Source organism: Puma concolor, chromosome C1 (assembly GCF_028749965.1).
Source record: "Puma concolor isolate L17-30 chromosome C1, mPumCon1.1.hap2, whole genome shotgun sequence".
Taxonomy (NCBI): Eukaryota; Metazoa; Chordata; class Mammalia; order Carnivora; family Felidae; genus Puma; species Puma concolor.
In genome coordinates this window covers 198,193,946-198,218,754 of record NC_141674.1, presented here as the reverse complement: position 1 = coordinate 198,218,754, position 24,809 = coordinate 198,193,946, and the positions used below count along the sequence as shown (strand labels likewise).

General features: G+C 33.9%; 1 protein-coding gene across 6 annotated transcripts in view; it reads left to right on the top strand.

Moving 5' to 3' along the window:
- ERBB4 (erb-b2 receptor tyrosine kinase 4) overlaps positions 1-24,809 on the top strand; it is a 1,154,402-nt gene that overhangs the window by 617,972 nt on the left and 511,621 nt on the right. The window lies entirely within an intron of this gene.

The following is a 24,809-nucleotide window of genomic DNA, read 5'->3' as shown; positions in this document are numbered from 1 at the left end:
ATAAAGGAGTTTAAACTATGAATTTAACCTAAATTAATATCATATATATTTTTCATCAAAATATGTAATGATTTTATGTGTTTTTGAGGCCACTCAGTGGTAATGTTTCTTGATATTAAGATATTTAAATTAAAATTGCCTTCAAATACTAAATAAAAATAAGATTGATATTTTCAGGTTACTAAAATTATTTGTTTTGTTCATTGACAGTGGTTATAAATATATAATTTTAAGTTAGAAATAGCTTCATAGTTGGCCAAACATGTGAACTAAATTTGGATATTTTGGATGAAGAAAGGAAGACTGATTATATAACTTATTTTGATCATGATTGCTATAGAATTGATGACATAATGGTAAATGCAAATTATTCAGAATTTATAGAATCCTTCATTAACATTTTACTTTTTTATTCTTTCCTTTCAAATATAGTTTTTTTACTGAAGAACAGAGTTTTTGGCTAAATTGCTACTTGCATGGAAATAATGACAGGAAGAAGAATTTTAGAAATGCAATGGATAGAGAAAGAATGAATGATTAAAGTAGGAATCTAAAAATAACCTGGTTAAAACTTTCATAGGAAGAATTATAGTTTATTAAATGATTTTTCCTCTATTTACATTAAAGAAAAAAATGAAAATATTTTAAACATTTTATAATACATGAATTATGTTATTCTATAATATGTTCTATTTGAACAATCTTTGCATACAGAAAATCAGTCTTTAAAGAGCTTTCTCCTTGAGATGCCTGGTTAGCTCAGTTGGTTAAGTGCCCGACTCTTGGTTTCAGCTCAAGTCATGATCTCACAGTTTCTGAGTTCAAGCCCTGGGTGGGACTCTGTGCTGACAGTACAGAGCCGACTTGGGATTCTCTCTCTCCCTCCCTCTCTGCCCCGCCCCTGTTCATGCTCACTCAGTATCTCAAAATAAATAAACTTAAAAAGAAATAAGGAGCTCTCCTACTTATTATTAATTTAACATTAGTACTACTAAAATATGTTTTAAGTTATTCAATCAAAATTATGCCACACTTAAACATACTTTATTTATTAAGTGAGCTCACACTGTGATTGCTTATGATTATGACAGTTAGTTTATGTCATACCAAAACACAACACTGTTATTTCAAGAACATTATTCCCTATTCTGCCAGAAAGTCTTATAATACTTTTGGTGCATGCATTAGTAGAAATGAGTAAATAATAAGTGGCTAAGATAATGAGTTGATTGTTTAGGGAAAAAAAATAATGTATTTGTTCAAGAGTTATTATTCATTTCTTTTTCAATATGAAGAAAAGTTCAATATAATAAACAATGGAAAATTTAGACAATTTGGAAATTTTCCAGGCATATTAAATATTTATTAGGTGGCTGAGAATTACATTTGAACATCAGTCTAGAGTCAATGATCTTACTCTATGTAATTGGGTCAATAGTGTAACTCCAATTTTGAAAATCAGAAGTCACTCAGTAAGCATGATTCTGTTTGTGTAAGAATATATGAGGAAAGATTGAAGACACCTAACTGTTCATATAAACAGGAATTGGGGAAGAAATGTGCTCTTTAGCAGTATCTTAAAGAGCTAAGTGTTCTAGGTAACCAGCAAACATTGCAGTTGACTTCAGATAAGATTGTTTTGTGTTTTGGAAAGGTATTTGTTTTATCTTATTTGTTTATATGCTATACAAAGCAAGCTGATAAAAATTAAAAACAATTTAAGTGTTATATTAAGTGTAGGGCTAGAGGGCTGGCCTTAATTTTAGGCTTATCTTGTAATATGAAGGTAAATAGAGAACATGCTGAGTAGTCAGATATCTCATTATTTAATTGCCCTACTGAATTAAAATTTTATCCCAGTCTTTTTTGTTTGTTTGTTTAAACTGTTAATTTTTGAGAAGGAAAACAGTAGGTGAGCGGGGGAGGGGCAGAGAGGAGACACAGAATCCAAAGCAGGCTTCAGGTTCTGAGCTGTCAGCACAGAGCCTGATGCAGGGGTCAAACTCATGATCCTTGAAATCATGGCTTGAGCTGAAGTTGGACGCTTAACTGACTGAGCCACCCATGTGCCTCTAAAATTTTAACTCAGTTCTTAAAGCACCAACTGCTCCTCAGCATCACCTGGGTACAATTACAAATGCAAATTTTTGGGCCTTACCTGAGACCTAATGCATCAGAAAGTCTTGTGATGGAGCCCATCAATATGTGTTTTAAGGATCTTTTCAATGATTCTAATGACCACAAAAGTTTGAGAAACACTGTTCTAATTAAATGTATGTTACCAAGAGATGGTAGTATAATGTCTAGTTAACCTCTTTACATTTACTTTCTAAATAATTTTCATTTACTTATCATCCCCTAGAGAATGGGACAGAGAACAGATAAGTTTGTGCTTTAATGATGGAAAATACTCCTTTGATTGTGGTGAGAATGGAAAGAACATAGTAGGAACCTGGATGGAAACATGGGTATGAAAGAGCTCAGAGAGAGGAAGATGCTGGGAATAAATTTTCTTCTGTATTGCCATTTGTCAACTTTGCATAATGGTAAACTATTACAGGGACAATAATAATCATGGTGAATTTTCTTTTTAAACAAAATTTTATTTTTAAGCACTTTCAACAAGATAAATGACAAATACTAGTTGTGGGAATAGGAAGTATGCAATGTTGTGACAAAGAATTTTGAGGTTAAGATTTCAAAGCTTTTGTATATGTATATATGTATATATACGTATGTATGTATATGTATATACATATGTATATATACATGTCTGTATATATACATATATATGTATACATATATACACGTGTGTGTGTGTGTGTGTGTGTGTGTATAATTTTTGTTTCTCCTGAAATCTTTTTGCAGTGTTGACCTTGGAATAATACACCTTTGTGATTTATTACAGTTGTCTCCTTCAAACTATCTTTGTGTAAAATGGATATTCAGTTAACATGAGGACTGTCATATATAAGGGTTAATGGTTGGATGCCACTTAACACACACATAAATTAACTTTGACCTTACACATTCTTATTAATTAGCTTGATGTTCGCCAAAAGCTATTCTTTGGACTATAAACATGACTATAGATCTTACTTAGATACTTTCATTTTGGTTGTACCCAAAGACAAGAAACACACTTAAACATATTTTCTGGATAAAGAAGAAAATTTGTTTGACTGCTACTGCTCACATTTCCCTGATCCGTTATCAGTTAGGTCCAGGAGAGTGGAGAAGAGTCAGATTCTCTAAGCTAAGGATATGCCACACAATCTAAAAGGGAATGACGAACTGTCTTGGCAGTCTCTAGGTGCCCTATTATGCTGGGTCATCATTTCTGATCAGGAGCGAGACCATATTTCTGTCAATGTGTCCTTCAGGCATGTGATCATCTTGAGGCCATTGGGAACGACAGTACTGAATCAGAGGAGCACAAAACTGGAGAGATTTCATTATTTCCTTTGTTAAGGTCACTTGCATATATATGGCTGTGTGGATTTTATTAATCATTCCCACAATGATGTTCTGCTGATTTTTTTATCATATCCTTCTTAACCAAATATTCTTATTCTGAATTCAAACTATCTAATATATTCAAACATAAAATATATTTACAACTTTAATTCTATGAGCTTGTACTTATTTAGTTACCTGTCTGGCCAGAATTTAAAGATTATTTTATTATATGGGGCATAAAAATGCTATTATATTCTCCTTTCTAGAATTTTATAAAATTACTTCATCTGGATAATATTATACAATTTTTTATCTCTATGTGCTATTGTAGATATGAAGGAGTTTTTGAGAAATACCTATGTTCATATCTATACTACTGTTCATATTCTATTTATGCAATGATAACCCGGGTACAAATTTAATACATAAAAAAGTGCATTTTTCTCATCAAATTTCACCTTGAATATTTGAATTCTCATTTTATGAATTATGAGAATATCTATTTTGAGTAGATGAAACTTGAGGGGATATCAACATACAATTTATGTTTCCCAAATATTAGCCAAGTACTCTATATATTTTCAGACCAACACATTTATGTATTAGTACCTTTACTATTTTATTGCTATTCTAATTGTTTGGTTAAGTGTGTACTGCATCATCTTGATTAGATTATTATTTGATATGTCAACAAACATCTTAAACAAAAAATAAAATGCTTAAGTTTTTTTTTTGTTTTTTTTGTTTTTTTTTTTTGTTTTTTTAGGGAGCCCACAATAATAATGGAAAGACATATTAAGTTTACTGAGTTCTGGTAGAGTGAAAACAAAATGAAATGCTTAGTTCAGGAGATACATCTGATGTAACAACATTTACGTCTCTTCAACCCTTTCAGCATTATTCAGTGGTGGTCAAATAAATAACCTGACTTTGAAATGGACAGGCCATCTGCAATTGGCTCCATGTATCTCAAATGGGAGTGCAATTTAAAAAAGACCTGTTCAAATGTTAGATCAGAACTTACAAACTGAGTGTCTCTCTGAGGCCTAGATTCTTCATCTTTAAAATTGGGAAGAAAATTCTACCTCACAATGTTTTTATAGACATTAAAGAATTAAAGCTGAGAGCTTGTCAAACACAGTACCTTTCACATAGAGGAGGCTTAGAAAACCTTCGTTTTCTTTCTCTGCATTGTTTTGTTTTTAGCTTTTCTTTGTGTCAACACACTGACAAAACAAATGTACCAGTTTCTGCATATTCAGATAGGTTTCTCTTGCTTCAATGGGGCTTTGAAAAGCGAACTGTTTAGACAAAAAGATGCTCCAAATTTCAATGTCTCTTCAGATACCACTTTGAAGCTACTTTATGTATAAGATCTATTTTTCTGGCAGGGGAGAAGCCTGAGGCTTTTCTTTGTCTACTCTCAGTATGATCCCTGTCTTCGGTACTTCATAGCACTTCTCTCCTGTCTTTCAGTGCTCACGCCAAGCACCTGTTACCCCAGCTCTTCATTTCAAATCTCCATCATCACGTTTCACCCTTCATTGGCCCTGACATTTGCCTTGACCTAGACAAGAGACATATCCATTCTGAGTTCGTTTTTTGACATTAGAGTTGCTAAGCATTCTTCAACTGTTCTGTGAAAGGTCTTAGTAATGTTTGAATGAGTTCAACCAGCCTAGTTCAGGGGTTATTGTTAAATACAGTGTTTGACAAAGGTACTGCTAATATTTACATAAGAAGAACTACTCAGCATATAGTGAATATCTGAAGACAAAAACAATTCCAAGAGTGCTACTGGTCTAAAGATAAATTACTTGGAAAATAATTTGATCAAAACTAACCTATAGTGAAAATCTTGGGAGACAGATGGTATCAGTGAGGAGTGGCACATTCTTATGAAGGCATCAATTTTTAGATCAGGTCTGCAATTTCTAAAAATGATACTCTAATCTTTCATACTTTTAAAGAAGACTGCTTGCCTGTCATGTCAGACAATGTGCATTAACTGGAAGAAGGAAAACCATAATGATATATTTCAGTGTATAGGCAAAACAGAAACATATTTGAAAGTAAATGTTTTAAATATGAGACAAGTTAGAGGGGCCATTCCAGCAAATTTCTAGGACCCATTCTTGGCTTCAGATAACTGATGAGTGAATTTGTGGAACTGAATGAAAGTAAAATGGGAATTCCTTCTCCTGTGGTACCACTCACCAGAGAGAATATTCGTACTAGAAAAATAGGCATGAGATGGTGGGATTTCCAGGGAATGGAACCATTCCTTCTCCTCTAACTCACATGTTTTCAGTCATGAGTATCAAGATAATCTGCTCAGGTCATAAGCAACCTCGTCGATTAATGTCCCGTTCAGGGATCCTGAAGTAGTCCTATTCTCTGACCTACATTCTTTTTAATCCCTATAGCATTTGTAGGAAAAATATTGGAAGAAACCTAACATTATGGGAGTCTTTCAGGAAAATTCTCTCCTTGAGACTTTAAACCTCAATCATCATTCTTTGTTGTCCCTAAGATACATGAAAAACTGGAAATTTCCTTTCCTAAGAGAGAAAGCATACATATTCTAGGGAAAAAACAAACAAACAAATGAAGTCGAAAAACTCCTTTATTAAAGTTCATTAGTTGGGAAAATGTGCTTGTTTGCTTATAACATTTATAATATAGAGGAGAATCTTTGCTCCTCAGGGTCCCAAATGCAATAAGGGAAATTGGCTAGTGATCACTATATGTCCATGATTTCACTCCAAGGAAAGCAGTAAAGACAGAATATCCACCTCCTTACCCTCATCCCAGGACATTATCTTTGTTGGTACTGCAGACACTCATCTGTGAAGAATTGGTAAATTATTGTCTATCTATCTATTTATCATCTATCTATAGTGATAGATAGACATGGGTATATAAAATATAATATGGAGACATTGATTCACACACAGCTTCTTCATGCTGATCTGGGAAGTATCTTCATTGTAATTTTACATCTGAGAAACTAGACCTAAAGTCTTGTGGCTAATAAAGGCTCCTTGTTCTAGACTTTAGATTTATTTTCCATCTCCTTACATTGTGTCATTCCTAAGAAAGGTTTAGGATAGTTTCTCCAGGTTAGACTATACTCAGTGAAATAGTAAATTGGCCAAAAGCATACATAATTCAAAATTTAAACAGGAGGCCTTAAGATTGTATTTTAGAAAGAACTTTCTGACTTTACTTGTATAATATTTGAATACATCATGAATGTATGTGTGAAAAATGGTGGTAAGTTGACAATAAAACAAACAAACACACAAAATGACACTATTGTATATACTGGATTTGATTTACAAATATCAGATCTATTAACTAATTGCCATTCAACTATGAATTTTTATTTTTTATTTTTTTTAAGTTTTATTATTTTTGAGAGAGAGACAGAGCGTGAGTGGAAGAGGGGCAGAGAGAGGGAGACACAGACTCTGAAGCAGGCTCCAGGCTCTGAGCTGTTAGCACAGAGCCCAACATGGGGCTTGAATCCATGAACCACGAGATCATGACCTGAGCCCAAGTCAGATGCTTAACTGACTGAGCCACCCAGGTGCCTCGATTTTTATTTTTTAAAAGTTTTTTAATTAAAAAGATTTTTTGTTTACTTATTTTAAGAGAGAGAGAGAGAGAGAGAGAGAGAGAGAGCAAAATCAGGGAAGGGGCAGAGAGAGAGGGAGAGAGAGAATCCCAAGCAGGACCTGCACTGATGTGTGGAGCCTGACACATGGCTCAAACTCACAAACTGCAATATCATGACCTGAGCTGAAACCAAGAGTCGGGCACTCAACTGACTGAGTCACCCAGGCACCCCTCAACTATGGCTTTTTAAAAATCAAGGTTATTATATATTTAGTCATAACTCACATTTATTAACAGATTCAATTTTACTGGTAAAAAGTTAAGGATTCTTTTGGAAAATTACGTCAATTCAAATATTTGTTAGCTTCGTTTTTCTCCACTTGTAAATTCAAGACATTGTGCTGAGATAGGAGTTATTCTAAATTATCTCTACATACCTGTCTTCTCGCAATAAATATTATATTTCTGACAAATATTTACCTACCAACTGCAATGTGAAAACATTGGGGAAGCATTTTCCCCAATTCTTATATTATTTATAGGCAAGCATTTCCATGGGGTCAAGAGCCTCCATTTTAATCTGTTTTACCTTGAAAAACATCACTTGTCCTATAGAACTCTCTGTGATGATGGAAACAATCAATATGTCTGCACAACTGAGTAGCCAGTAGCCACATATGTCTGGCTACTAAGAACTTGAATGTGGCTAGTACAATGGAAGAAATGAATTTCTTCTTTTATTTACTTTTAATTCATTTTAATTTAAATAGCCACATGTGGCTAGTGGTGATGATATTAAACAGTGTAGCACTAAAGGGACAGCGTCTTTTACTGAACCCAGTGCAGTAGGTAAGGATATTTACAAGCAGAATCGTGGAGAATCAAAGCATAGGCTCTGAATTGAGACCCCTTCCCTTCAAATCCTCTTATTCAGCTTTCTAAACCTCAGTTTCCGCATCTTTAAATGAGTATAATGGGAGCCCTCTGTTTGTAAGATGGTTGTGAAAGTTAAATTATAAATTATAAAAATAGCATTAAGTGCAGTTCCTGCAATAAGTGATATTTATTATTATTTGAGAAGTGTGCTTTTGGTAAGATTAATAGACATGGCCTATTTTTACAATCATTGAAAGCATGTTAGGCTTATGTAATCAAATTGTGAGATACAAAATGTGTCATTTATGATTTGGGACCTGACCAGATTTTATATTTGAGTAAGCTGGGTTCTGGATAGCATGAGCTGTTTCTTAATGTGCGTTAAGCTCTAGTTATTATAAAAGATTTTCTGTTTGTCAGAAATGTGACTTTCAAAACATGAGATTTTTACTCTCATCTTCAGTTTCCACAGTTTAATTATGTAGTTATAAGTAGGTCCCAATGTCAATTTCTTAAATGACTTTATTGAAAGAAATAAGAATTAGGAGATTAAAATAATTTTTTAGCAGAGAAACTATATTGAAAATTCTGTTGAGGATTCTTTTTGGCATAAACAATGCCCATATATTTAGGAGTCTCTATTCCATATTGAAAGTTTATATTCATAACATAGTATTTATTTAATAACAAATAAGTCACAAAAATTCTTCTATAAAATATTTTATCAAATAGAGGTCTGCCATATTTCATCAAATCTAAGTCACCATCAATTATAAGAAATATTTATTGGTCATTGTTTGCAGGCCACACTAACAAGAGAAAAAGTGAAAGCTCAACTTAAATGTAAAAGATTTTATGATGAATCAGGATTTAGAGATATTAAATATGAAAAATGCATTGTAGAATTGATAATATACAGGAGCTCCTGGGTGGCTCAGTTGGTTAAACATCTGACTCTTGGTTTTGGCTCAGGTCATGATCTTATGGTTCATGGGATTGAGCCCTGGGTCAGGCTTCATGCTGACAGCATGGAGCCTGCTTGGGATTCTGTCTCTCCCCTTCACTCTGTGCCTTCTTCTCTCAAAATAAATAAACATTAAAAAAATAGAATTGATAATATACAATAATATGTAAAGAGATAGAAGTATAACAAACCTCTTCATTTCCTGCAATTATAGCAACATAGCTGCTCTTCTGATGGTAAAACTGTTTACTGTGAAAGTATATCAAACAAGTTATAATAGAAATGGCCAACATTTCATAAATGATTAATGGAATTTTCCATTTATCTGTATCTATCCGGGAATAGATAAATATAAATTTCCATGGCTCAACACCTTTTGATCTAATAAATGTTACTAACCTGGAAATTTGAATTATGTTTTTTTTTCTGTTGCTTTTGTGAGTTACTTGATTTATTGACTCCATTGGCAAAAAAGATGAGAATATAGTTCAACAGCAAAAAATAAAATGCTTATTCTAGGAATTTTCCTTAAACTTTGTTCTCTTAGTAATACACATCAACTGGAACTTAGGATGGTTATAGGATATCAGAAGTTAAAGAGGGTTTTCACTTGTAGCTTTTTTACTAGTCTACCTGGAAGTACAATACAATGCTATTCTCATTATAGCTCTCATAATATTTTTTCTCCCCTTACCCTTATATTTGTTACCCATTTTGGGAAATATATTTTCTATTTTTAACTATAATTTTCTTATAGGCTAAGTCAAATTGTTTTGGTTATTGAATCATAACAACCATGACAATTTTGAGGAATATTTACAGAGGAAAGTGAAGAGAAATGGTGGACCATAACATTTTCCTTTCTTCTAAGACCATTCAAATTACTCAATTTCATTTGCTCTGAGATGCAAAATAGAGGTTTGGTTTTGTGTATCAGTAATGTTGTACAAAGCTGATATCAGAAAAAGCATTTTTGACTTTCAATCTACTATGAAATAAAGGGATTTCAAATTTTAATTATATTTTTAATGGCATTTAATGGGCATATTCTGGCAACTGTTGACAAAGGATATATTTTAGTTTTAATGTTCCCTAATTCTGTAAACACTCTACTTTAATATTTGGAGGGGTTATTTTATATTGTATATATTATATATCTGGTGATGTCCCATGAAAAATCCTATTATAAATTCCAGCTTTTAACTACATGTATTATCAGAATTCTTTTAGTCTGTGTGCCTTTTGTTTTGAAGACTTTACCTGTCCCTTTTAGCATAATAAATCTAGAACACAAACTAAAAAAAAAATATATATGGCTTAGTAGAGCCCAAGATATATGTGCTATTAATAATAATAATATCCATAATTAATATGAATTTATTATGGAGAAGTCAATTATTTACAAATTACCAATTATTAGGTCATTGTGGTTATTTCCATTTTGAAAATAGAGAACTGCAGTTTTAAAATAATGGGTAATATGCCACAGAGTACACAGTGATTTATGGAGTTCAGAGTTGAAACCAGGTAGTAGAATTCCAAATTTTCCTTGTATCACCATGTTATAGAGATTATGAAAAGGTGGAAGATCACATGAAGCTGAACTTTTTCATCTTCTGCTATGTGTTAATTAGCTGAGAATCTAAAAATGACTCATATGATCCAGGTCTTCTTCAACATAGTCTTACCTTTTTATTTCTTAATGAGTCTTTATTTAGTATAGATACTTTACCTAAAAAGTTAAATGATTATAGAAGAGATTCATGTTGCATAAGTAGGTTGAATTATTATAATATTGAAAAATATCTTGTTAGGCTATTTGTGTTTACTCCTATAGATATGAGAAACTAAAATGAGAGAGTGTAGTAGCAGAATTAAATTAAATGCCCTAATTGGGAATTGACTTCATGACCTTTCCTTTATTAATACTAGAATTAAAAATAGCAGACAAATAACTGTATTTGGGGTATGCTTTACTTTGTTTTGATTTAGCTCTAGAAGTTGTGTGTTGTGTCAAGATAAGCGTTTTTGTCCTTGTCTTAGTCTAGTGATCTTTCTATCATATTATTCCAAAAGTATGACTTTATTCAAGGTACTAGAGGGAGATAGCAATTTAAAAGATTTAAATATATATATATATATATACACACACGCAAATATATATATGATATATATGCGTGTGTGTGTATATATATATATGGCAATCTCTATGTGCTTACATATGCATTTGCGTTTATTAACGGGAAAAAAATGAAACAATAAATTCTGGAGTTCATGTGTAACTCAGTTGTAATCCAAATTCACCAATTATCTACAAAAAGCTATGAAATGTGACATGAGCTTTATAGTGTTGTTTAAAGAAAATGGTTTAGTACATTTTGAAAGGAAAATATGGAAAAGATAATGAAGCAGGACTTGGCATATCTATAGATATATCTTTTATATAGCATAGGTAGAAAAATGAAATGAAGCAGGGAAGCAGCCTATGTTATTGCTGTCACTTTTCACATAGTGAATGTGTGGCTGAATTTCACACCTATGCATTACATTGTCATTTCATGTAGTTAGAAATTACATGTCATAATGATAAATCTTTGCAATTAAAATTGTATCATGCTTCAAATTCAGGCCTGTGGTGCTCAGGGAAAAGGGGTGAATCAAGAATTAGTGTCTTGGTTCAAGTGCCTCTTAAAAATTAAGAAAATCTAAATATCATCTTTGTAAAATAAATACATCAGAGGTCACAAATAGGTTATCAACTCCTTTGTGATTTCATTGAAGATCACCTGCATAATTTAAGTAGTTATTCAATTGTTTTATGTATTTAATATGTATGACTATGCACAGTGGCTTCTTACATTAGAATTGGTTGATTATTAAATGTAAAGTATTGAAAAATACTTGAAACTTAATAGTATTTGTTGAGCCAACTCATGTCAGTTTTGATGTCTGATTTAAATTTAATCAGGGAAAGACTTAATGTAAGTTTTCAGTTCATTTACATTTTAATCCATAAAAATATGGCTAAGAGATTTTCGATACTGGAGAAGACATAAAACATTTTCGTTCTGAATCACAAAATCCTAGATTTTTAAAGAAGAAATAAACAATAATATGTAATCCTCAAATTAATAGAAAGAAAAGTTCCAAAACTATAGTGTGTTTCTAAATTTCACATGTATAGATAAATACAAAATGGCAGGCTCCAAAATGGTTTTCTTTCTGAAAAATATATCTAATTATAATTGCAAATGACTACTTAAGCCACCTATTGTCCTGTAGAAAAGTCCTTTGAAAAAAAAAAATGCATTGAAATCAGTGAGATACAAAGGGCAAACAGTTGAAAATCCATACATGTCTATAATGTTTGTGTAAGTTAAGAGCCAACTCTGTTGCATTTATAGTTCTCTGATTAGCATTTCGCCGATGAGAAAATGTAAGACAATCACAGAGAATTAAGTGCCTTTTCTTGTATCCAAGACATACTCTACATTTCAGCATAAAGTCAGAAATAGTTTTGGGGAGGGCAAAGTAACAAAAATCGAGCTCAGAAATAAAATGATTGAAAGATACTTGATTCAGAGGTATAACTTTTGCTTAAGAATGTGGATTTATTATCACAATTCAAATCTAGTCTGTGTGTTCTAGATGAGAAGGTATGTCCTAGAATATGAAAACATTTCGAACATACTTTCTTCTTGTCCCAACAGCATGAAAAAGTAGAAAGAATCTGAGCTTTGAAACCTGATACCTTTAAAATTTCATACTAGCACTACATATGATAAGGGAAATGTCAAAACATCTAAGTGTTGTCCATCAGTTTCCTCATCTGAAAATGAGAATTGAATGGGAAAAAAATGCATGCAAGCAACCTACAATAGAGATGAGCAAAAAAGAGATGTTAGTACCCTTCCCATTTCCCCCTATAGTATTTAAAAGTATGAAGTTTTGGGGTGCCTGGGTGGCTCCGTCGGTTAAATGCGTCTGACTTTGGCTCAGGTCATGATCTCACAGTTCATGAGTTTGAGCTCCACATGGGTCTCTGTGCTGACAGCCCAGAGCCTGGACCCTGCTTCAGATCCGTGACTTCCTCTCTCTCTGCCCCTCCCCCACTCGCACTCTGTCTCTCTCAAAAATAAATAAAATGTTAAAAAAATTTTAAAAAAGTATTAAGATTTTTAGTTGATCTTTGCCACATCTATATAAGCTGTGTTCTTTATCACTTCTTTGTTGACAGATGAATTTGATTTTATTTAGTAAAGCCTAATCTCACTAGCAACCAAAAGATTCATATTCTCATCCCACTTTACCTTGCTTAAATCACCTAAGACCTCTTGCAGTGAGTTATCAATTTTGAAATGAAGGAAGATTTTCTTCTTCTTCTTCTTCTTCTTCTTCTTCTTCTTCTTCTTCTTCTTCTTCTTCTTCTTCTCCTCCTCCTCCTCCTCCTCCTCCTCCTCCTCCTCCTCCTTCTCCTTCTTCTCCTTCTACTCCTTCTCCTTCTTCTTCTTTTCTTTTATCAGTTATAATACCGACCTGCTGCCTATCTTCCTGGAAAATTCTAAGGGAAAGTGTGAGTCACTTTTTCTAAGTGGTCCACTTCCGTTTTTCGCACAAATGAAGACATGATATTAACCCTTCCAAATCAGTAGAGAATGATACTGCAGTTTTAATTTCTGGACACTTGGGAACTGAGGCCCAAGCATTTAATTAAAAATGCAACTCCATGTGGGTATGTAGGGATCTCTGTTAGGGTTTAATTGTTCAGTGTATATTCATTTCCTAGCACAGGGATAACAACATGCTATAGCAATGATATCCACATAAATTTACATTTAGCTATGTGTCATTAAAGGTAGACCTATTATTGGTTTAATAAATTGTTTTGCTTCCTTGCTAAGACAGTGAAACCTCAGGAAAACAAAACAAAACACCTTTGGATGACTTTTAGGGAGGAAAAAAAAACAAAACATTAGCTGAGCAACAAAACCAATTTAGTTGGTTTTAAATACGGAGTTTAAGCCAAGGTGTCCCAGTGGTGCCAAGCAAATCCTATTCGTTTTTGTTCATTTCTTAATTTCTTAGTTCCTCTCAAAGTATTCAAATGTCCCTGCTGGGGAGAGCTACCAATTCAGCTAAGAATGTGTTTCCCCAGAAATTACTTTTATACTGTATCTAAAACTCATTAATCATTGCTTCCTTTTAAATCCCCATTACACAAGAAAGCCTGGGATTTGAATGCCTAGATATTTCATACTTAGTTCTAAATAAGCAGAAACAATACAAAGTATATTTTTCACTTCTCACATGCTGAATTTGCAGTAAGGATATTTTGATGACTTACTTTAAATAGCTAAGATCTATTTAAAGGGTATTGTCTGGGGGCTTTTAAAAATAATTAAAACACCTACTTATTGTTTGCTTGAGAACTTGAACTTCTAAAGAAAGGGCAGGTTAGTGCTAATAGTGTTTTTGGTAGCTCAATTGCTCTAGCATGGCTGGGTCTCTCTGTCAGTTTGTGAAAAAGAAGTCAACCATGTGCTGTGAAAACAGTGGAGATGTGAGACACCTGCAGAGAATCAGCTTGGTTTCCAGAGTCAGTAGCCACATGAAGCTTGGGGTTGCGTTCTAAAATTAGAATCCTTACTTCAAAGACAAAGGCTTAGGGAAGGCATCTTGGTTGTATTTTACATATGTTTGTAGACTTATTTCATATGTTTGTGTGTATTATTTTACGCCATAAATAAGATAGAGTAATCAACAGCTTAGAACCCTGATTGCATAGAACTGCTGTACAACTTTCAACATAGGTTTTATTTCTACATGCAAGACCAAGGCTTTTTAACATAAAGCAAATAATGACCATGGCTCTCTTTTTTGATTGGAGTGAAAGCATATTTAATAACTATTTCTGTATTTTTGCTTCTAATCAATTCTGCAACTGAAAAGTTGTAGTATGTAAAACATTACTCTTTGTGTTAGATTACTGAATCAGTTTTCTGTAAAATGATTGAAATAATAAATCCATACAGGTGAACAGGTCCTATCCATTTCAAAGTTTTAAAAAGAAAAATAAACACTGACACATGCCCAGAACAAAGCAAAAGACAAATTAAAAGACCAAAGAGAGACATAGAAAAATAGGTTCATAAATAAATAATAGAAAAAGAGGCTATGTGTGTATGTGTGTGTATATAGATAATATCTCTCTCCATATAAATATATAGATATGTGAATTTGTTTATATACATATATGCACACATACACAGATACATACATATATTAATGTGTGTGTATATATATAGTTTCTAACTGATGCATAACTGTACACACTGTGTATCAGTGGCACATATCCAAGGCACAAGATAATCAAAGAGCTATAACCCTGCTTTTCTAATCATGATCTGATATAATATTTGGCTTCTAAGACTTCATCTTCATATAAAATTAATTTTATAGAAAACAGTATGCAATTCAATACATGGAATGGCAAATGAGTAATCCATATGTGTTTATATCTATCAACATGGCACTGAAACCTTTTGTGTGTTGGGAAATGTGCCCACAGGCTGAAATGAATGTACAAAGGCATCACATGGGGAGAACATGCTGGAGGGGTTTTATTTGATGTTTTCAAAGTGCTCTAGGGTCTGTCTTGCAAGAGCCCTTTCGGTTTTCTTTCTTTTTTAATTTTTTTAAATTTTTTTCTTTTTTTTTTTTTTTTATGTTTTTAAAACACATGGCTTTCTTTTGAAACATCCTGGCAAGAGAAAGCGTAAAGGAGTATATTACAAATGAACTATGCGGTCGTATTCTCCCCCTCTCTCTCCTATCTCTTTGTCTCACAAACACACACAACTCTTTCGCTCTCTGAGACTCCTCTTTTGCTTTCTCTCTTCCTCTCTCACCAAAGATAAATACCCAACTTCTGTTTGTGTATCTACAGAGATAGCTGCCACAGTCTATGGTCAGGATTTGTGAAATCACATACCCAGAATTTGAGATCACAAACTGTTAACTAAGGACGGAGTAAAGTCAGATAGCACTGAAGTGAATGACTATTATATTCACCTAAGCTTTCTTTTTTACTTATTGGTTTATGTACTTATTTATTTAAAACCATTAGAAGATTTAGGGGCGCCTGGGTGGCCCAGCTGGTTGAGTGTCCTACTTCAGTTCACGTCATGATCTCGCAGTTGGTGAGTTCGAGCCCGTGTCAGGCTCTTGTGCTGACAGCTCAGAGCCTGGAGCCTGCTTTAGATTCTGCATCTCCCTCTCTCTCTGCTCCTCCCCCTGGCACTCTGTCTCTCTCTCAAAAATAAGTAAACGTTAAAAAAATTTAAAAAATATTATAAGATTTATACTTATCTTGTAACAAAGGGGAACAATTAAAAACACTCTGTCCCTTGCACACTTCATCTAAATCATCAAAGGTTGAAACCAGGCTTCAGATCATCCTACAACATCCTAAAACATTGTTTTGAGAGCTATAGATTAGGAGGTCATGTTCTGCTAAATGTCTTTTTCAACACACCATATAAAGCTAAGATTTATTTTTAAATGACAAAATTCAACATTTCTAGAAGTGATTTGTGTAATTATTACTTTGCAAGACAAAAATAGGTTTGTTATCATACTAATATCATTTTCTTGTCATAAGTCCTTTATTTTAAAGCTGGATGACCATGGAAAGCTTAATATATCATTATTCATAATACTGAGCTTGCAAAGGATAAATGCATCTTGAAAATTGATGGTAAGAGAGGCACTCTCTTTCCTCCCAGGAAGAAAGCATGCTGCTAAACCTCTGTTTGCACACAAAAGATTTTTTCCAAAGAGTTTGTTGCTCTGTGGCTTCTGGCTTCGAAGTCAGAAGTCTCTTACCAGGATAGCCCCTAGGCTGGCATTTGATAACAGTGAACAAACAGGTGCAGACCTCTGTTTTCACATTGCTGGCTCATCCTCATGACAATGCTAGCATTGTTTCCTGGGGTGGGTCATGGAGGCCGCGGCGGGGGTGGGGTGGGGGGGGTGGGGGGGGTGCGGGGTGGGGGCTCTGCTGAGAACAAACCCACTCTTGATAAAAGGTTATAATTATTATTCTCAGGAAAAATTCAAAATTAGAACTCTACATACAGATGAAGTTCAGGGCATGAAATTTAACAGGACTTTTTTCACTCACACAGAGGTCTCAGTGAAATTTAACAAATCATCAGTGTCCTTAGTGTCCTTAGTGAATCATTTTTGCCACTATGGGGTTGTGTGAATATTCTAAGCGTGCGACCCATGTTAAATGGTGTTGTTTCGGAGCAGACCTGTTTCAGAATTCCAGAAAGATAGAAAATACTTAAATTTTCTCTTCTCTGTCTGAGCACCTTAGAATTATGTGTTAAATGAATGTCACTGATGTACTACTGTATGCATTATAAAAGAAGATTGATCTATTTAATAGAAGAGATTACATAGTAAATACTAACATTATTATGGGCATTATATATGCTAAAATACTGTGTACTATTAGAGTATTTACTGTGTAAATACTGAAGATTGCAAAATAAAATAATATTGTTATTTTGCTAACAGTTATGCTGATTGAGTAGTATTTACATTCTGAAAGTATCCTATGCTAGAGATGGAAGGGACCAACTCCCTAATTTACAAATAAAGAAAACCAACCAACCAGTGTAGTAAGGCCTAGAGTAGAAGAATGCCTTTTCAAAGGGCACACAGTTATAGTCATTGTGTAAAACTTGATTGTTTTAGACTTCATCTAATATTTTATTTTGCTCACTTTACATTAGTGCTTCCCAGAATCTAAAGTTTATATGGCTGTCATACTTTTCTGCTTGAAGGCATTTTGTTGATGTGGAGTCTGGTGATTGTCTCTGTTTACTTTAGAATCCTATTATTTACAGAAATCGTCCAGGAGATGAAACATTCTCATTATTTCAGAAGCCAGGAGTAAACACAAATGTCCTTTCCTTGCTTTGGTTGTAGTATTATACCTTTACATTATGAAAAAGTGTAGTACCTATTACTTCTAATTAATGAAATGAGGCTAAACACATATTTTTTGTGTGTAAAATAGATTATATCCATATTATATTTAAGCTTTCATATTAAGTCATTTATTTTAACTATTTAAAAACAAATATCTTCAGCATTTATTTTTAAATCCTGGCACAATATGCTTTAACCAATAAGTCACTGTTTTCATTCTGCCCTTAACCATTCTGTCTTCTACAACCTGAACCTATCAATAATTGCAGCACGTGTGTTAAGAGATATAGTTTAGTCAAGTCCTACTTGCAGTCATCTACATTCCTATAATTAAACCAAATATCACCTCTATTAAAATTTCGTACCCCATTTACCTTCAAGTCCATGTTCTCATCAAGAAAGTAGTTTGGCTTTCTCGTGCATGGCTTAGGAAATATTGCTCATTACATTAAAAGTAATATTCAATGTTTGCAAAGTCTTTGGTATTAGTACTCGGTGGTGTAGATTAATACCATATTGACTCAGTATCACCTAAGACAGAACAGCTCTGGCAAGGGAAATGAGTGACTAGGGAGCAGGTTAGGAAACTTCTGGTTTGCTGGTGAAAGAAGGGGTAACTGGGTTGTATGATGATAGAAGGGGCCTCTCATGGAGCAAAATAAGAGTGTAAATTACCTCGGCAAGAAACTGGATTGAGTGTGTAGTAAATGTTCTAAAATAAGGAAGTATAGATAGGGATGGGATAAACACAAAGTGATTTTTTTCCTCATTCATTTTTAGGGGTTGAATGGGTTGAGTAGAGATGGAGAGAATTGTAACAGCTGTCATATAATCATATGTCTGCGTTTACTGAGTCTTTGGGCAGCATGTATGGGTCATTAGGAAGAGGACCTTTATGAAAGAAGATTGAATTAAATTAGTTACTGAGATGAAAGGAGTTAACTTCTATAAAATTCCATTCATGGTAGCCAGAATTCAACATCTTATGTCCTTCTACTTATAATGTATTTGAATTAGAGCAAGTGGCATGGGAGCATATGGAAGGGTGGTCCTAGAGTAAATGGTGAAGATGCTGTGCTGAGTCTTAAGGAAATATTAGGACTGGGGTAAATCCTTGTTAAGTCAGATAAAAGGTTTAAAGTAGGTATGGTGGAGACAATTAGTTGCTCACCAATATCTTTTTCTTTTTTTTACCCCACTCTGAGGAGACAATTAGAACAAATTTCCCAGTCTCCTTTTCCCTTAAGTTTGGTTATATAACTAAGTTTAAGTCAACTAAATGGAAATGAAAATATCATGGGCCACTTTTAAACCTAGTCTATAAAAGGATTTAGAGTATGATCCCCCTGTCCTCCCCAACCCCCCAATGGAAATGACTCCTTGAAAATCGTAGGTTCAAGGATACAGAGTGACCATCTGCCTTGATCCCTGAAAATATGTGGAGTAGAGGTCCCTGTCTGCTATGGCAAACCCTTGCCCACCATACCCTTACATACCCCTTCCAAAAGGAGTATGTAAATACTTCTTAGATTCACATAAGCAATTTATAACTCATATTATATGTTTGGGCCATTATGTATTTTGAATTTTCTTAGCACGGCAACTAATGTTACCCTAACTAATTCTGTGGCTGTGTAGGAAATAAGAAACCTTAACTCTGCTAAAATTCTGACACTGGAGCGGTGGTGTACCAAGGGTAGACTTGTGAGAGCATACATAAGGGGGTACATTGTTGGAGAATATAAAACAAGAAAAGCCAGTCTTTTTTAAAAATTTTCTTTATGTTTTCTTTATTTTTGAGGGAGAGAGAGAGACAGAGTGTGAGCAGGAGAGGGACAAAGAGAGAGGGAGACACAGAATCCAAAGCAGGCTCCAGGCTCTGAGCTGTCAGCACAGAGAGATCATGACCTGATCCGAAGTTGGATGCTTAACCAACTGAGCCACCCAGATGCCCCCCAAAGCCAGTCTTTTTAATTATTATTATAGACTATGAATTTTAAACCATGTTAGTTATAAAATACACTTTAGTGAAAAATATTGTTTATTGGTCAAAATTCTAAAAACTGCTATGGTAACTGTTGAGTTTTAAAAATATATATGCAAGCTTTAAATTGACACAACTTATTTATCTTTTACTAAATATTGTTTCTATGGAAATAATTTGGAGACCTCCTGGTTCTACAACTGACCCCTTTACACAGAGACTCGATTGAACACTTTAAAGAGTAAATTTGGGGGCGCCTGGGTGGCTCAGTCAGTTGGGCATCCGACTTCAGCTGAGTTCACGATCTCGCGGTCCATGAGTTCCAGCCCGGTGCCGGCCCTGGGCTGATGGCTCAGAGCCTGGAGCCTGCTTCCGATTCTGTGTCTCCCTCTCACTCTGCCCCTACCCCGTTCATGCTCTGTCTCTCTCTGTCTCAAAAATAAATAAACGTTAAAAACAATAAAGAGTAAATTTGTTCAAAATGATTTAAAAGTTTTCTGGGTACAGTTCATGTGACCAGCCTGTGTGCTATTACATATCCCTGTGTTTAATCCCTCTGTGGTTACGGTAGTACATATATAACTGTAGTTTCAAAATTAACAATGAAAGCACTGCTGCATGATTATAAAGATGAAGCTTGAGTTATTTCAAGTCTATTATTCTATGTGATTACTTGGGGTCCTTTGTGGGTAAATGTATAAAATAATAAAACAGTGCAAACTACAAGATATAATAATTTATTTGGTAACTGACAAATTCCAGGTCACACGTAAAACTTGTTTAATTGATCTTAAATAATATCTTACAAATTTAAATTTATTCTTCATTTTCTACCAATTATTTTAAACCAAAGAATAAATCAAAAAAATAATGATTGCCACATGATTATTGATGAAAATAATTTTGTCAGACAGAGAAAGGTGTTTGCTCAGAGTATCAAATGCATTAGATACACCACTACATTAGAGAACATTTTTTTCCTACTTGACACATTCTTTAAGTTCTACTACAAAATACATATAAAATAAGTATAAATATAAAATAAGTAAGTATATAAAATGGCTAAAAACCATTGTCCATTGCAATAGATTGCATAACGATTGTTCTACATTCGTGGCATTTGTTTATATGGGGCACTGGGTAGGGCAGTGTGAGTACAGCTTTATCAACACTACTGTGGGACTTCATTCAAAAGCATGTTAAATTTGACACTAGTCAGTATTATCAAAGTAATATAATATGTAGTTAAACAGTCATGGGTCAACTTCCAGCTTGGCTCCAACTTCAATATCACCAAATTTTAGAGGCTTAAAGTAGGATCTGTAGAGGGAACCAATGTTTCTTGAGTGCCTACTATATATTCCCTTTCATTTGATTTTTCTCAGTGAACGTATTTATAGATTAGGTTTGCTTGTCACTTAGCATAACTGAAATTGGAATTTCAGACCTTCTGCCTCCAAGGCCCAAGACCTAGCATTGCCTGACTCACATTAATGTCTCATAAATGGCACCTTTGGAGTGCAATCATTTGCTTTCTCCACTCTGCCACAGTTAAGCTGGACCACTTGGAAAATCCCTTGGGATGAAATAGGTCCCAGTAAATATTTGCTGAAAGCTTGTAAAATGTGGCCAAAAAGACTTAGATGAATTGGTCAGCTTCACATTGTTCCTTTGCCATCTAAAAAAGAGTATAATCCATTTCTATTGATTCTTAACTTACAACATTACAGAAAATCATTTGCTTTTGAAGAGAGCATATGCAGGAGACATAATTAGGTACTTTGAAATGCCAAACATTCTGTTACAACATGCACATGTTATTTTTTTCAATTTAACAATTTTGCCAATAATTTTGAAGTTTCTAAACCTTACATGATAAAGGAAAATAAGCCTACAAACTAGCAGTAGTTCTAGTCAAGCATGTTTTATTGGCTTTGGTCACCAAACTGAAGTGTTCTCTATCCACAAGCTCAACTCAACATTACATTTTAATGAATTTTGCACAACAAAATTGCTTCACCCAATATATGCTCCAACTTTTTCAAGAAAAAGAAAATAGCTATGGCAAGAGAATTGGTAATCAGTGCATTAAATTAAAAATAATAATGCAATGATGTATTATTTATAATAATATAAATATTATAAATATATATTTATAATAATATAATATAAATATAATATAAATATTATTTATAATATTTATAATACATTATTTATAATAATGCAGTGATGTATTATTTAAGATCATGATAGGAAAAGGAATGAGAACTTACTACATAGAAAGTAATTTGGTATTCACAGAAGCAAAAATGATTTCTTAGTCTATATTTCAGAGAGTCTAAATTCAAATTGTAGTATTTTCCACTGTAAATATTTATGTGCCCTGTGTGAAGTTGGTTCTTATTTTAGAGGTACTTAGTTATGCCTGACATTATATTTTCTGGTAATGTCTACCAGCTTATGGCCAACAACATAGAATTGAAAAGATAGCTAATATATAAGGAGATGTAGAGAAAAAATAAGTTAGTTGTGTGTGTGTGTGTGTGTGTGTGTGTGTGTGTGTGTGTCTGTCTGTGCGTGCATGTGTGTGTCTGTGTATGTGTCCTGCTGACTACACAGCTGTGATATCAGCCTTGTCAAGGCTGGCACTTATGTGGCCTTCAGACATTCTTCGTCATAGTCGACTGACTTAACTACCTCCCTTCAGCAATTCTTTGTCTCTCCCCCCACAATAGATCACAGTTTTCTTTGGCCTTTGCCTTCAGCTGGCTGTGAAGCTTGAAATTCCTTAGCACTGCATTTCAGTTTTATCTGGTTCTACTTAATTGAGGCAAGGAGTAGAGTTTAAGGTTAAATGCAGAATATTACAAGATGAGTTCCTCCAATTAAAAAGTAAGTTTGTTGCATTCTGGAATTAACAGTACAAAAGAAAAAAAAAAATGGATGAAATGGAAATGCCTTCCTATTTCACTTTTCTCTATTTATTGTGAAAGAGTATACATATTGCTAAGATAAAACAAAAAAGCACCATAATCTCAGATAATACTAAATATCACTGCATATTTATTTACATAATTTTAAAAAGCAGTCGTATTTTGGTTCCAGTGTGTTTTCATTCCATCTTTCAAAAATAATAGGGGCAAGAAAAGGTTAGCAGTGTTTACATCTTTGACAAAAATACCAGGTCACCCTTTCCAGGGTTTATCCCTTGGTAAAATCTCACTAATATTAGTGCCTGTTTAGCAAGAAAGATTTTATAAAGAAGTATTTTTCTACCAACTAGATGGCTGATAGTAGTCAGTGTCTTCTCTCTGTGCAAATGATTTCCAACTGCACTTGGATTTCAAAGCTTTATTATTACCTTTGACTTGAAGACTCCTATTGATTATATGATGCAAAAGAAATGTTCCACAATATTTATTGTTCTGTCATTAAGCAGTTATTACTTATCAATTTTTAACCACCCTCTCAATCTCAAACACACCACTAATGCCATGAAAAGAGAAAAAAAAAAAAAAACACTTTTCATCCAAAGATTTAGAAATAACGGTAGCTTGGAGAAGGAAACGGATGGATGGGAATAAAGATGAGGACTCAGTCCTGGCCCTTTTTCTGTCTCTGTTAAGATCACTTAAAAAAAAAAAAAATTAACGTTTATTTATTATTGAGAGACAGAGTGAGACAGAGCATTAGCATGGGAGGGGCAGAGAGAGGCGGAGACACAGAATCTGAAGCAGGCTCCAGGCTCTGAGCTGCCAGCACAGAGCCCAACGCAGGGCTCAAACCCACCAACTGCGAGATGATGACCTGAGCTGAAGTTGGACACTGAACCGACTGAGCCACCCAGGTGCCTCTCTGTTAAGATCACTTTTGTTTCACTTCCTTTACATTGAAAGAACTGATGTCAGTTATGTCATTTTTTCTTACTAGAAATATGTGACTCATAGTCATGTGACCATGACCAAAGAGATACTACCAACTTATTCCTGCTCATATCCCACACTTTGTCCAGTGTTTTTATTTTATTTATTTTTTTTATTTCTCTCTGTATACCATGAGGTGTATTACCTTTGTTTCACCTGTCTAAACATAATCTATAGCAAATTACTATATTCATTTTACTGAGTTAGTATGTATCTAGCAGTCTTGATGAAATGTATGTTGTATATAATATTCAAATAATAACTTTAATTTTGTATCTGCTTTCTATTTTTTAATATCTAAATTTTACTGGATAACAAATGAATGTAATATAACCTTTTCTAAGTGAAAATTTATGGCATTCCCTGTTATCACACGAATCCCTGGAAAACTATCTGATTGCAAATGTGTCATTCTTCAAGGTCTGGTATATGTTATGGCCTCCTTACCAGCAGCCTCAAGATACCCAGAGTTACCACTGGACTGTAGAGAACTAATTTGAGCAAACTTTTTCCAAAAATCTATTAATAAGAGCCCAGACAAAGGAAACTCATATGGGGTTTCCATGAGAATGGCAAACTTGATAAAGCTGCTCTTTTTGGAACAATACTCAGTTTAAACCTAGGTTATGAGTAACTTTAAGAAGCCAGATTTGCTTCTGGACATTCAGGAGATGGCATGTCTCTACACACCACCTCTTAGATTCGCTTGAGCACGTTCATTTTCTGCTGCTCAGTAAGACAGTACAAGGTATACTCTCCCTCCCATCTTAATAAGGCCTATTGCCCTAAGCCTTGCCTAATGTTTGTAGTTTATAACTCTTTACTTTGGATTTCCCTGTGGCTGTCCACTGTCTTACAACCAGACTTACTCAGAGTTATATGTTACCATTTTCTCCCATTCTATTTTCACACCATTTGACCAAATTATTTTTTTCAAGTATGCCAAATTATTTTTTTCCATGTTGTAAAATCCAATGGGACT